Source organism: Lissotriton helveticus, chromosome 8 (assembly GCF_964261635.1).
Source record: "Lissotriton helveticus chromosome 8, aLisHel1.1, whole genome shotgun sequence".
Taxonomy (NCBI): Eukaryota; Metazoa; Chordata; class Amphibia; order Caudata; family Salamandridae; genus Lissotriton; species Lissotriton helveticus.
In genome coordinates, this window is record NC_136069.1 from 50,334,030 (window position 1) to 50,348,334 (window position 14,305).

General features: G+C 39.7%; 8 non-coding genes across 8 annotated transcripts; all 8 read left to right on the forward strand.

Annotated features, from left to right (window-relative positions):
• The first annotated feature begins 1,849 nt into the window (after positions 1-1,849).
• On the forward strand, positions 1,850-1,922 carry TRNAF-GAA (transfer RNA phenylalanine (anticodon GAA)). The gene has a single exon. It is a non-coding gene; the product is annotated as a tRNA-Phe (tRNA).
• Positions 1,923-3,014: 1,092 nt separating this feature from the next.
• TRNAL-GAG (transfer RNA leucine (anticodon GAG)) lies at positions 3,015-3,087 on the forward strand. The gene has a single exon. It is a non-coding gene; the product is annotated as a tRNA-Leu (tRNA).
• Positions 3,088-5,929: 2,842 nt separating this feature from the next.
• Positions 5,930-6,002, forward strand: TRNAF-GAA (transfer RNA phenylalanine (anticodon GAA)). The gene has a single exon. It is a non-coding gene; the product is annotated as a tRNA-Phe (tRNA).
• A 510-nt stretch (positions 6,003-6,512) lies between these two features.
• On the forward strand, positions 6,513-6,585 carry TRNAF-GAA (transfer RNA phenylalanine (anticodon GAA)). Its single transcript has one exon. It is a non-coding gene; the product is annotated as a tRNA-Phe (tRNA).
• Positions 6,586-7,677: 1,092 nt separating this feature from the next.
• On the forward strand, positions 7,678-7,750 carry TRNAL-GAG (transfer RNA leucine (anticodon GAG)). Its single transcript has one exon. It is a non-coding gene; the product is annotated as a tRNA-Leu (tRNA).
• A 1,674-nt stretch (positions 7,751-9,424) lies between these two features.
• TRNAL-GAG (transfer RNA leucine (anticodon GAG)) lies at positions 9,425-9,497 on the forward strand. Its single transcript has one exon. It is a non-coding gene; the product is annotated as a tRNA-Leu (tRNA).
• Positions 9,498-11,756: 2,259 nt separating this feature from the next.
• On the forward strand, positions 11,757-11,829 carry TRNAF-GAA (transfer RNA phenylalanine (anticodon GAA)). Its single transcript has one exon. It is a non-coding gene; the product is annotated as a tRNA-Phe (tRNA).
• A 510-nt stretch (positions 11,830-12,339) lies between these two features.
• TRNAF-GAA (transfer RNA phenylalanine (anticodon GAA)) lies at positions 12,340-12,412 on the forward strand. The gene has a single exon. It is a non-coding gene; the product is annotated as a tRNA-Phe (tRNA).
• Positions 12,413-14,305: the final 1,893 nt, after the last annotated feature.

Below are 14,305 nucleotides of genomic sequence, written 5' to 3' on the forward strand. Positions count from 1 at the left end.
CTTAAAACACATCTCTAACATATAAGGGTAAATATCCAGGTCATGCATCTAGTTTGTTGAATGGTTCAAATCAAAGTATGAAGACCACAGATAGCAGCAGGCCGAAATAGCTCAGTTGGGAGAGCGTTAGACTGAAGATCTGAAAGTCCCTGGTTCAATCCCGGGTTTCGGCACAGTTGAGAGGTTCCTTGCTTCTGACAAAAGAGGTCTTGGAATCTGCTGCAGTACTTTTTTCTCTATTCATCAAATTTTTTCCAACTGATATACAACACAAGTAATTTAACATAGACTTTGCTTTCTGTCCTCATTCTAAACTTGCTTCCACATTTCTTGCCTTCAGGTTAGACTATGAATGTTTCCCATTTCATGCTTTTTTGTAAAGTAACCTCTTGTCTGCCTTACCTTCAACTTCCCCTTGAACACAGATGTCAGTAGTCAGATGACATTGCTTACCTACTCAGGCCAAATACGTCTGGGTAATATAGTGCTAGTCCATTCAGAGTTAAAAAAACGCTACCTAACCCGGATCCCAAAAACGCTATTTACCCATTGCACAAGTTAACTGCTGAATGATACAGGACTCCTTAAAACATATCTCTAACATATAAGGGTAAATATCCAGGTCATGCATCTAGTTTGTTGAATGGTTCAAATCAAAGTATGAAGACCTCAGCTAGCAGCAGGCCGAACTAGCTCAGTTGGGAGAGCGTTAGACTGAAGATCTAAAGGTCCCTGCTGCAATCCCGGGTTTCTGCACAGTTGAGAAGTTCCATGCTTCTAACAAAATAGGTCTTGGAATCAGCTGTAGTACTTTTTTCTCTATTCATAACATTTTTTTCCAACTGATATACAACACAAGCAATTTAACATAGACTTTACTTTCTGTCCTCCTTTAAACTTGCTTCCACATTTCTTGCCTTCAGGTTAGACTATGAATGTTTCCCATTTCATGCTTTTTTGTAAAGTAAACTCTTGTCTGCATTACCTTCAACTTCCCCTTGAACACAGATGTCAGTAGTCAGATGACATTGCTTACCTACTCAGGCCACATACGTCTGGGTAATATAGTGCTAGTCCATTCAGAGTTAAAAAAACGCTACCTAACCCGGATCCCAAAAACGCTATTTACCCATTGCACAAGTTAACTGCTGACTGATACAGGACTCCTTAAAACATATCTCTAACATATAAGGGTAAATATCCAGGTCATGCATCTAGTTTGTTGAATGGTTCAATTCAAAGTATGAAGACCTCAGCTAGCAGCAGGCCGAAACAGCTCAGTTGGGAGAGCGTTAGACTGAAGATCTAAAGGTCCCTGGTTCAATCCCGGGTTTCGGCACAGTTGAGAGGTTCCTTGCTTCTAACAAAATAGATCTTGGAATCAGCTGTAGTACTTTTTTCTCTATTCATCAAATTTCTTTCAACTGAAATAAAACACAAGCAATTTAACATAGACTTTGCTTTCTGTCCTCCTTCTAAACTTGCTTCCACATTTCTTGCCTTCAGGTTAGACTATGAATGTTTCCCATTTCATGCTTTTTTGTAATGTAAACTCCTGTCTGCATTACCTTCAACTTCCCCTTGAACACAGATGTCAGTAGTCAGATGACTTTGCTTACCTACTCAGGCCACATACGTCTGGGTAATATAGTACTAGTCCATTCAGAGTTAAAAAAACGCTACCTAACCCGGATCCCAAAAATGCTGTTTACTCATTGCACAAGTTAACTGCTGAATGATACAGGACTCCTTAAAACATATCTCTAACATATAAAGGTAAATATCCAGGTCATGCATCTAGTTTGTTGAATGGTTCAAATCAAAGTATGAAGACCACAGCTAGCAGCAGGCCGAAATAGCTCAGTTGGGAGAGCGTTAGACTGAAGATCAAAAGGTCCCTGGTTCAATCCCGGGTTTCGGCACAGATGAGAGGTTCCTTGCTTCTAACAAAAAAGGTCTTGGAATCAGCTGTAGTACTTTTTTATCTATTCATCAAATTTTTTCCAACTGATATACAACACAAGCAATTTAACATAGACTTTGCTTTCTGTCCTCCTTCTAAACTTGCTTCCACATTTCTTGCCTTCAGGTTAGACTATGAATGTTTCCCATTTCATGCTTTTTTGTAATGTAAACTCTTGTCTGCATTACCTTCAACTTCCCCTTGAACACAGATGTCAGTAGTCAGATGACGTTGCTTACCTACTCAGGCCACATACGTCTGGGTAATATAGTGCTAGTCCATTCAGAGTTAAAAAAACGTTACCTAACCCGGATCCCAAAAACGCTATTTACCCATTGCACAAGTTAACTGCTGAATGATACAGGACTCCTTAAAACATATCTCTAACATATAAGGGTAAATATCCAGGTCATGCATCTAGTTTGTTGAATGGTTCAAATCAAAGTATGAAGACCTCAGCTAGCGGCAGGCCGAAATAGCTCAGTTGGGAGAGCGTTAGACTGAAGAGCTAAAGGTCTCTGGTTCAATCCCGGGTTTCGGCACAGTTGAGAGGTTCCTTGCTTCTAACAAAATAGGTCTTGGAATCAGCTGTAGTACTTTTTTCTCTATTCATCAAATTCTTTCCAACTGATATACAACACAAGCAATTTAACATAGACTTTGCTTTGTGTCCTCCTTCTAAACTTGCTTCCACATTTCTTGCCTTCAGGTTAGACTATGAATGTTTCCCATTTCATGCTTTTTTGTAATGTAAACTCTTGTCTGCCTTACCTTCAACTTCCCCTTGAACACAGATGTCAGTAGTCAGATGACGTTGCTTACCTACTCAGGCCACATACGTCTGGGTAATATAGTGCTAGTCCATTCAGAGTTAAAAAAACGCTACCTAACCCGGATCCCAAAACTCTATTTACCCATTGCACAAGTTAACTGCTGAATGATACAGGACTCCTTAAAACATATCTCTAACATATAAGGGTAAACATCCAGGTCATGCATCTAGTTTGTTGAATGGTTCAAATCAAAGTATGAAGACCACAGCTAGCAGCAGGCCCGAATAGCTCAGTTGGGAGAGCGTTAGACTGAGGATCTAAAGGTCCCTGGTTCAATCCCGGGTTTTGGCACAGTTGAGAGGTTCCTTGCTTCTAACAAAATAGGTCTTGGAATCAGCTGTAGTACTTTTTTCACCATTCATCAAATTTTTTCTAACTGATATACAACACAAGCAATTTAACATAGACTTTGCTTTGTGTCCTCCTTCTAACCTTGCTTCCACATTTCTTGCCTTCAGGTTAGACTATGAATGTTTCCCATTTCATGCTTTTTTGTAATGTAAACTCTTGTCTGCATTACCTTCAACTTCCCCTTGAACACAGATGTCAGTAGTCAGATGACATTGCTTACCTTCTCAGGCCACATACGTCTGGGTAATATAGTGCTAGTCCATTCAGAGTTAAAAAAACGTTACCTAACCCGGAACCCAAAAACGCTATTTACCCATTGCACAAGTTAACTGCTGAATGATACAGGACTCCTTAAAACATATCTCTAACATATAAGTGTAAATATCCAGGTCATGCATCTAGTTTGTTGAATGGTTCAAATCAAAGTATGAAGACCACAGCTAGCAGCAGGCTGAAATAGCTCAGTTGGGAGAGCGTTAGACTGAAGATCAAAAGGTCCCTGGTTCAATCCCGGGTTTCGGCACAGATGAGAGGTTCCTTGCTTCTAACAAAAAAGGTCTTGGAATCAGCTGTAGTACTTTTTTATCTATTCATCAAATTTTTTCCAACTGATATACAACACAAGCAATTTAACATAGACTTTGCTTTCTGTCCTCCTTCTAAACTTGCTTCCACATTTCTTGCCTTCAGGTTAGACTATGAATGTTTCCCATTTCATGCTTTTTTGTAATGTAAACTCTTGTCTGCATTACCTTCAACTTCCCCTTGAACACAGATGTCAGTAGTCAGATGACGTTGCTTACCTACTCAGGCCACATACGTCTGGGTAATATAGTGCTAGTCCATTCAGAGTTAAAAAAACGTTACCTAACCCGGATCCCAAAAACGCTATTTACCCATTGCACAAGTTAACTGCTGAATGATACAGGACTCCTTAAAACATATCTCTAACATATAAGTGTAAATATCCAGGTCATGCATCTAGTTTGTTGAATGGTTCAAATCAAAGTATGAAGACCACAGCTAGCAGCATGCCGAAATAGCTCAGTTGGGAGAGCGTTATACTGAAGATCTAAATGTCCCTGGTTCAATCCCGGGTTTCGGCACAGTTGAGAGGTTCCTTGCTTCTAACAAAATAGGTCTTGGAATCAGCTGTAGTACTTTTTTCACGATTCATCAAATTTTTTCTAACTGATATACAACACAAGCAATTTAACATAGACTTTGCTTTGTGTCCTCCTTCTAACCTTGCTTCCACATTTCTTGCCTTCAGGTTAGACTATGAATGTTTCCCATTTCATGCTTTTTTGTAATGTAAACTCTTGTCTGCATTACCTTCAACTTCCCCTTGAACACAGATGTCAGTAGTCAGATGACATTGCTTACCTTCTCAGGCCACATACGTCTGGGTAATATAGTGCTAGTCCATTCAGAGTTAAAAAAACGTTACCTAACCCGGATCCCAAAAACGCTATTTACCCATTGCACAAGTTAACTGCTGAATGATACAGGACTCCTTAAAACACATCTCTAACATATAAGGGTAAATATCCAGGTCATGCATCTAGTTTGTTGAATGGTTCAAATCAAAGTATGAAGACCACAGATAGCAGCAGGCCGAAATAGCTCAGTTGGGAGAGCGTTAGACTGAAGATCTGAAAGTCCCTGGTTCAATCCCGGGTTTCGGCACAGTTGAGAGGTTCCTTGCTTCTGACAAAAGAGGTCTTGGAATCTGCTGCAGTACTTTTTTCTCTATTCATCAAATTTTTTCCAACTGATATACAACACAAGTAATTTAACATAGACTTTGCTTTCTGTCCTCATTCTAAACTTGCTTCCACATTTCTTGCCTTCAGGTTAGACTATGAATGTTTCCCATTTCATGCTTTTTTGTAAAGTAACCTCTTGTCTGCCTTACCTTCAACTTCCCCTTGAACACAGATGTCAGTAGTCAGATGACATTGCTTACCTACTCAGGCCAAATACGTCTGGGTAATATAGTGCTAGTCCATTCAGAGTTAAAAAAACGCTACCTAACCCGGATCCCAAAAACGCTATTTACCCATTGCACAAGTTAACTGCTGAATGATACAGGACTCCTTAAAACATATCTCTAACATATAAGGGTAAATATCCAGGTCATGCATCTAGTTTGTTGAATGGTTCAAATCAAAGTATGAAGACCTCAGCTAGCAGCAGGCCGAACTAGCTCAGTTGGGAGAGCGTTAGACTGAAGATCTAAAGGTCCCTGCTGCAATCCCGGGTTTCTGCACAGTTGAGAAGTTCCATGCTTCTAACAAAATAGGTCTTGGAATCAGCTGTAGTACTTTTTTCTCTATTCATAACATTTTTTTCCAACTGATATACAACACAAGCAATTTAACATAGACTTTACTTTCTGTGCTCCTTTAAACTTGCTTCCACATTTCTTGCCTTCAGGTTAGACTATGAATGTTTCCCATTTCATGCTTTTTTGTAAAGTAAACTCTTGTCTGCATTACCTTCAACTTCCCCTTGAACACAGATGTCAGTAGTCAGATGACATTGCTTACCTACTCAGGCCACATACGTCTGGGTAATATAGTGCTAGTCCATTCAGAGTTAAAAAAACGCTACCTAACCCGGATCCCAAAAACGCTATTTACCCATTGCACAAGTTAACTGCTGACTGATACAGGACTCCTTAAAACATATCTCTAACATATAAGGGTAAATATCCAGGTCATGCATCTAGTTTGTTGAATGGTTCAATTCAAAGTATGAAGACCTCAGCTAGCAGCAGGCCGAAATAGCTCAGTTGGGAGAGCGTTAGACTGAAGATCTAAAGGTCCCTGGTTCAATCCCGGGTTTCGGCACAGTTGAGAGGTTCCTTGCTTCTAACAAAATAGATCTTGGAATCAGCTGTAGTACTTTTTTCTCTATTCATCAAATTTCTTTCAACTGAAATAAAACACAAGCAATTTAACATAGACTTTGCTTTCTGTCCTCCTTCTAAACTTGCTTCCACATTTCTTGCCTTCAGGTTAGACTATGAATGTTTCCCATTTCATGCTTTTTTGTAATGTAAACTCCTGTCTGCATTACCTTCAACTTCCCCTTGAACACAGATGTCAGTAGTCAGATGACTTTGCTTACCTACTCAGGCCACATACGTCTGGGTAATATAGTACTAGTCCATTCAGAGTTAAAAAAACGCTACCTAACCCGGATCCCAAAAATGCTGTTTACTCATTGCACAAGTTAACTGCTGAATGATACAGGACTCCTTAAAACATATCTCTAACATATAAAGGTAAATATCCAGGTCATGCATCTAGTTTGTTGAATGGTTCAAATCAAAGTATGAAGACCACAGCTAGCAGCAGGCCGAAATAGCTCAGTTGGGAGAGCGTTAGACTGAAGATCAAAAGGTCCCTGGTTCAATCCCGGGTTTCGGCACAGATGAGAGGTTCCTTGCTTCTAACAAAAAAGGTCTTGGAATCAGCTGTAGTACTTTTTTATCTATTCATCAAATTTTTTCCAACTGATATACAACACAAGCAATTTAACATAGACTTTGCTTTCTGTCCTCCTTCTAAACTTGGTTCCACATTTCTTGCCTTCAGGTTAGACTATGAATGTTTCCCATTTCATGCTTTTTTGTAATGTAAACTCTTGTCTGCATTACCTTCAACTTCCCCTTGAACACAGATGTCAGTAGTCAGATGACGTTGCTTACCTACTCAGGCCACATACGTCTGGGTAATATAGTGCTAGTCCATTCAGAGTTAAAAAAACGTTACCTAACCCGGATCCCAAAAACGCTATTTACCCATTGCACAAGTTAACTGCTGAATGATACAGGACTCCTTAAAACATATCTCTAACATATAAGGGTAAATATCCAGGTCATGCATCTAGTTTGTTGAATGGTTCAAATCAAAGTATGAAGACCTCAGCTAGCGGCAGGCCGAAATAGCTCAGTTGGGAGAGCGTTAGACTGAAGAGCTAAAGGTCTCTGGTTCAATCCCGGGTTTCGGCACAGTTGAGAGGTTCCTTGCTTCTAACAAAATAGGTCTTGGAATCAGCTGTAGTACTTTTTTCTCTATTCATCAAATTCTTTCCAACTGATATACAACACAAGCAATTTAACATAGACTTTGCTTTGTGTCCTCCTTCTAAACTTGCTTCCACATTTCTTGCCTTCAGGTTAGACTATGAATGTTTCCCATTTCATGCTTTTTTGTAATGTAAACTCTTGTCTGCCTTACCTTCAACTTCCCCTTGAACACAGATGTCAGTAGTCAGATGACGTTGCTTACCTACTCAGGCCACATACGTCTGGGTAATATAGTGCTAGTCCATTCAGAGTTAAAAAAACGCTACCTAACCCGGATCCCAAAACTCTATTTACCCATTGCACAAGTTAACTGCTGAATGATACAGGACTCCTTAAAACATATCTCTAACATATAAGGGTAAACATCCAGGTCATGCATCTAGTTTGTTGAATGGTTCAAATCAAAGTATGAAGACCACAGCTAGCAGCAGGCCGGAATAGCTCAGTTGGGAGAGCGTTAGACTGAGGATCTAAAGGTCCCTGGTTCAATCCCGGGTTTTGGCACAGTTGAGAGGTTCCTTGCTTCTAACAAAATAGGTCTTGGAATCAGCTGTAGTACTTTTTTCACCATTCATCAAATTTTTTCTAACTGATATACAACACAAGCAATTTAACATAGACTTTGCTTTGTGTCCTCCTTCTAACCTTGCTTCCACATTTCTTGCCTTCAGGTTAGACTATGAATGTTTCCCATTTCATGCTTTTTTGTAATGTAAACTCTTGTCTGCATTACCTTCAACTTCCCCTTGAACACAGATGTCAGTAGTCAGATGACATTGCTTACCTTCTCAGGCCACATACGTCTGGGTAATATAGTGCTAGTCCATTCAGAGTTAAAAAAAGTTACCTAACCCGGAACCCAAAAACGCTATTTACCCATTGCACAAGTTAACTGCTGAATGATACAGGACTCCTTAAAACATATCTCTAACATATAAGTGTAAATATCCAGGTCATGCATCTAGTTTGTTGAATGGTTCAAATCAAAGTATGAAGACCACAGCTAGCAGCAGGCTGAAATAGCTCAGTTGGGAGAGCGTTAGACTGAAGATCAAAAGGTCCCTGGTTCAATCCCGGGTTTCGGCACAGATGAGAGGTTCCTTGCTTCTAACAAAAAAGGTCTTGGAATCAGCTGTAGTACTTTTTTATCTATTCATCAAATTTTTTCCAACTGATATACAACACAAGCAATTTAACATAGACTTTGCTTTCTGTCCTCCTTCTAAACTTGCTTCCACATTTCTTGCCTTCAGGTTAGACTATGAATGTTTCCCATTTCATGCTTTTTTGTAATGTAAACTCTTGTCTGCATTACCTTCAACTTCCCCTTGAACACAGATGTCAGTAGTCAGATGACGTTGCTTACCTACTCAGGCCACATACGTCTGGGTAATATAGTGCTAGTCCATTCAGAGTTAAAAAAACGTTACCTAACCCGGATCCCAAAAACGCTATTTACCCATTGCACAAGTTAACTGCTGAATGATACAGGACTCCTTAAAACATATCTCTAACATATAAGGGTAAATATCCAGGTCATGCATCTAGTTTGTTGAATGGTTCAAATCAAAGTATGAAGACCTCAGCTAGCGGCAGGCCGAAATAGCTCAGTTGGGAGAGCGTTAGACTGAAGAGCTAAAGGTCTCTGGTTCAATCCCGGGTTTCGGCACAGTTGAGAGGTTCCTTGCTTCTAACAAAATAGGTCTTGGAATCAGCTGTAGTACTTTTTTCTCTATTCATCAAATTCTTTCCAACTGATATACAACACAAGCAATTTAACATAGACTTTGCTTTGTGTCCTCCTTCTAAACTTGCTTCCACATTTCTTGCCTTCAGGTTAGACTATGAATGTTTCCCATTTCATGCTTTTTTGTAATGTAAACTCTTGTCTGCCTTACCTTCAACTTCCCCTTGAACACAGATGTCAGTAGTCAGATGACGTTGCTTACCTACTCAGGCCACATACGTCTGGGTAATATAGTGCTAGTCCATTCAGAGTTAAAAAAACGCTACCTAACCCGGATCCCAAAACTCTATTTACCCATTGCACAAGTTAACTGCTGAATGATACAGGACTCCTTAAAACATATCTCTAACATATAAGGGTAAACATCCAGGTCATGCATCTAGTTTGTTGAATGGTTCAAATCAAAGTATGAAGACCACAGCTAGCAGCAGGCCGGAATAGCTCAGTTGGGAGAGCGTTAGACTGAGGATCTAAAGGTCCCTGGTTCAATCCCGGGTTTTGGCACAGTTGAGAGGTTCCTTGCTTCTAACAAAATAGGTCTTGGAATCAGCTGTAGTACTTTTTTCACCATTCATCAAATTTTTTCTAACTGATATACAACACAAGCAATTTAACATAGACTTTGCTTTGTGTCCTCCTTCTAACCTTGCTTCCACATTTCTTGCCTTCAGGTTAGACTATGAATGTTTCCCATTTCATGCTTTTTTGTAATGTAAACTCTTGTCTGCATTACCTTCAACTTCCCCTTGAACACAGATGTCAGTAGTCAGATGACATTGCTTACCTTCTCAGGCCACATACGTCTGGGTAATATAGTGCTAGTCCATTCAGAGTTAAAAAAACGTTACCTAACCCGGAACCCAAAAACGCTATTTACCCATTGCACAAGTTAACTGCTGAATGATACAGGACTCCTTAAAACATATCTCTAACATATAAGTGTAAATATCCAGGTCATGCATCTAGTTTGTTGAATGGTTCAAATCAAAGTATGAAGACCACAGCTAGCAGCATGCCGAAATAGCTCAGTTGGGAGAGCGTTATACTGAAGATCTAAATGTCCCTGGTTCAATCCCGGGTTTCGGCACAGTTGAGAGGTTCCTTGCTTCTAACAAAATAGGTCTTGGAATCAGCTGTAGTACTTTTTTCACGATTCATCAAATTTTTTCTAACTGATATACAACACAAGCAATTTAACATAGACTTTGCTTTGTGTCCTCCTTCTAACCTTGCTTCCACATTTCTTGCCTTCAGGTTAGACTATGAATGTTTCCCATTTCATGCTTTTTTGTAATGTAAACTCTTGTCTGCATTACCTTCAACTTCCCCTTGAACACAGATGTCAGTAGTCAGATGACATTGCTTACCTTCTCAGGCCACATACGTCTGGGTAATATAGTGCTAGTCCATTCAGAGTTAAAAAAACGTTACCTAACCCGGATCCCAAAAACGCTATTTACCCATTGCACAAGTTAACTGCTGAATGATACAGGACTCCTTAAAACACATCTCTAACATATAAGGGTAAATATCCAGGTCATGCATCTAGTTTGTTGAATGGTTCAAATCAAAGTATGAAGACCACAGATAGCAGCAGGCCGAAATAGCTCAGTTGGGAGAGCGTTAGACTGAAGATCTGAAAGTCCCTGGTTCAATCCCGGGTTTCGGCACAGTTGAGAGGTTCCTTGCTTCTGACAAAAGAGGTCTTGGAATCTGCTGCAGTACTTTTTTCTCTATTCATCAAATTTTTTCCAACTGATATACAACACAAGTAATTTAACATAGACTTTGCTTTCTGTCCTCATTCTAAACTTGCTTCCACATTTCTTGCCTTCAGGTTAGACTATGAATGTTTCCCATTTCATGCTTTTTTGTAAAGTAACCTCTTGTCTGCCTTACCTTCAACTTCCCCTTGAACACAGATGTCAGTAGTCAGATGACATTGCTTACCTACTCAGGCCAAATACGTCTGGGTAATATAGTGCTAGTCCATTCAGAGTTAAAAAAACGCTACCTAACCCGGATCCCAAAAACGCTATTTACCCATTGCACAAGTTAACTGCTGAATGATACAGGACTCCTTAAAACATATCTCTAACATATAAGGGTAAATATCCAGGTCATGCATCTAGTTTGTTGAATGGTTCAAATCAAAGTATGAAGACCTCAGCTAGCAGCAGGCCGAACTAGCTCAGTTGGGAGAGCGTTAGACTGAAGATCTAAAGGTCCCTGCTGCAATCCCGGGTTTCTGCACAGTTGAGAAGTTCCATGCTTCTAACAAAATAGGTCTTGGAATCAGCTGTAGTACTTTTTTCTCTATTCATAACATTTTTTTCCAACTGATATACAACACAAGCAATTTAACATAGACTTTACTTTCTGTCCTCCTTTAAACTTGCTTCCACATTTCTTGCCTTCAGGTTAGACTATGAATGTTTCCCATTTCATGCTTTTTTGTAAAGTAAACTCTTGTCTGCATTACCTTCAACTTCCCCTTGAACACAGATGTCAGTAGTCAGATGACATTGCTTACCTACTCAGGCCACATACGTCTGGGTAATATAGTGCTAGTCCATTCAGAGTTAAAAAAACGCTACCTAACCCGGATCCCAAAAACGCTATTTACCCATTGCACAAGTTAACTGCTGACTGATACAGGACTCCTTAAAACATATCTCTAACATATAAGGGTAAATATCCAGGTCATGCATCTAGTTTGTTGAATGGTTCAATTCAAAGTATGAAGACCTCAGCTAGCAGCAGGCCGAAATAGCTCAGTTGGGAGAGCGTTAGACTGAAGATCTAAAGGTCCCTGGTTCAATCCCGGGTTTCGGCACAGTTGAGAGGTTCCTTGCTTCTAACAAAATAGATCTTGGAATCAGCTGTAGTACTTTTTTCTCTATTCATCAAATTTCTTTCAACTGAAATAAAACACAAGCAATTTAACATAGACTTTGCTTTCTGTCCTCCTTCTAAACTTGCTTCCACATTTCTTGCCTTCAGGTTAGACTATGAATGTTTCCCATTTCATGCTTTTTTGTAATGTAAACTCCTGTCTGCATTACCTTCAACTTCCCCTTGAACACAGATGTCAGTAGTCAGATGACTTTGCTTACCTACTCAGGCCACATACGTCTGGGTAATATAGTACTAGTCCATACAGAGTTAAAAAAACGCTACCTAACCCGGATCCCAAAAATGCTGTTTACTCATTGCACAAGTTAACTGCTGAATGATACAGGACTCCTTAAAACATATCTCTAACATATAAGGGTAAATATCCAGGTCATGCATCTAGTTTGTTGAATGGTTCAAATCAAAGTATGAAGACCACAGCTAGCAGCAGGCCGAAATAGCTCAGTTGGGAGAGCGTTAGACTGAAGATCTAAAGGTCCCTGGTTCAATCCCGGGTTTCGGCACAGTTGAGAGGTTCCTTGCTTCTAACAAAAAAGGTCTTGGAATCAGCTGTAGTACTTTTTTATCTATTCATCAAATTTTTTCCAACTGATATACAACACAAGCAATTTAACATAGACTTTGCTTTCTGTCCTCCTTCTAAACTTGCTTCCACATTTCTTGCCTTCAGGTTAGACTATGAATGTTTCCCATTTCATGCTTTTTTGTAATGTAAACTCTTGTCTGCATTACCTTCAACTTCCCCTTGAACACAGATGTCAGTAGTCAGATGACGTTGCTTACCTACTCAGGCCACATACGTCTGGGTAATATAGTGCTAGTCCATTCAGAGTTAAAAAAACGCTACCTAACCCGGATCCCAAAAATGCTATTTACCCATTGCACAAGTTAACTGCTGAATGATACAGGACTCCTTAAAACATATCTCTAACATATAAGGGTAAATATCCAGGTCATGCATCTAGTTTGTTGAATGGTTCAAATCAAAGTATGAAGACCACAGCTAGCAGCAGGCCGAAATATCTCAGTTGGGAGAGCGTTAGACTGAAGATCTAAAGGTCCCTGTTTCAATCCCGGTTTTCGGCACAGTTGAGCGGTTCCTTGCTTTCAACAAAATAGGTCTTGAAATCTGCTGCAGTACTTTTTTCTCTATTCATCAAATTTCTTCGAACTGATATACAACACAAGCAATTTAACATAGACATTGCTTTCTGTCCTCCTTCTAAACTTGCTTCCACATTTCTTGCCTTCAGGTTAGACTATGAATGTTTCCCATTTCATGCTTTTTTGTAAAGTAAACTCTTGTCTGCATTACCTTCAACTTCCCCTTGAACACAGATGTCAGTAGTCAGATGACATTGCTTACCTACTCAGGCCATATACGTCTGGGTAATATAGTGCTAGTCCATTCAGAGTTAAAAAAACGTTACCTAACCCGGATCCCAAAAACGCTATTTACCCATTGCACAAGTTAACTGCTGAATGATACAGGACTCCTTAAAACATATCTCTAACATATAAGGGTAAATATCCAGGTCATGCATCTAGTTTGTTGAATGGTTCAAATCAAAGTATGAAGACCTCAGCTAGCGGCAGGCCGAAATAGCTCAGTTGGGAGAGCGTTAGACTGAAGAGCTAAAGGTCTCTGGTTCAATCCCGGGTTTCGGCACAGTTGAGAGGTTCCTTGCTTCTAACAAAATAGGTCTTGGAATCAGCTGTAGTACTTTTTTCTCTATTCATCAAATTCTTTCCAACTGATATACAACACAAGCAATTTAACATAGACTTTGCTTTGTGTCCTCCTTCTAAACTTGCTTCCACATTTCTTGCCTTCAGGTTAGACTATGAATGTTTCCCATTTCATGCTTTTTTGTAAAGTAACCTCTTGTCTGCCTTACCTTCAACTTCCCCTTGAACACAGATGTCAGTAGTCAGATGACATTGCTTACCTACTCAGGCCAAATACGTCTGGGTAATATAGTGCTAGTCCATTCAGAGTTAAAAAAACGCTACCTAACCCGGATCCCAAAAACGCTATTTACCCATTGCACAAGTTAACTGCTGAATGATACAGGACTCCTTAAAACATATCTCTAACATATAAGGGTAAATATCCAGGTCATGCATCTAGTTTGGTGAATGGTTCAAATCAAAGTATGAAGACCAGAGCTAGCAGCAGGCCGAAATAGCTCAGTTGGGAGAGCGTTAGACTGAAGATCTAAAGGTCCCTGTTTCAATCCCGGTTTTCGGCACAGTTGAGAGGTTCCTTGCTTTCAACAAAATAGGTCTTGAAATCTGCTGCAGTACTTTTTTCTCTATTCATCAAATTTTTTCCAACTGATATACAACACAAGCAATTTAACATAGACTTTGCTTTCTGTCCTCATTCTAAACTT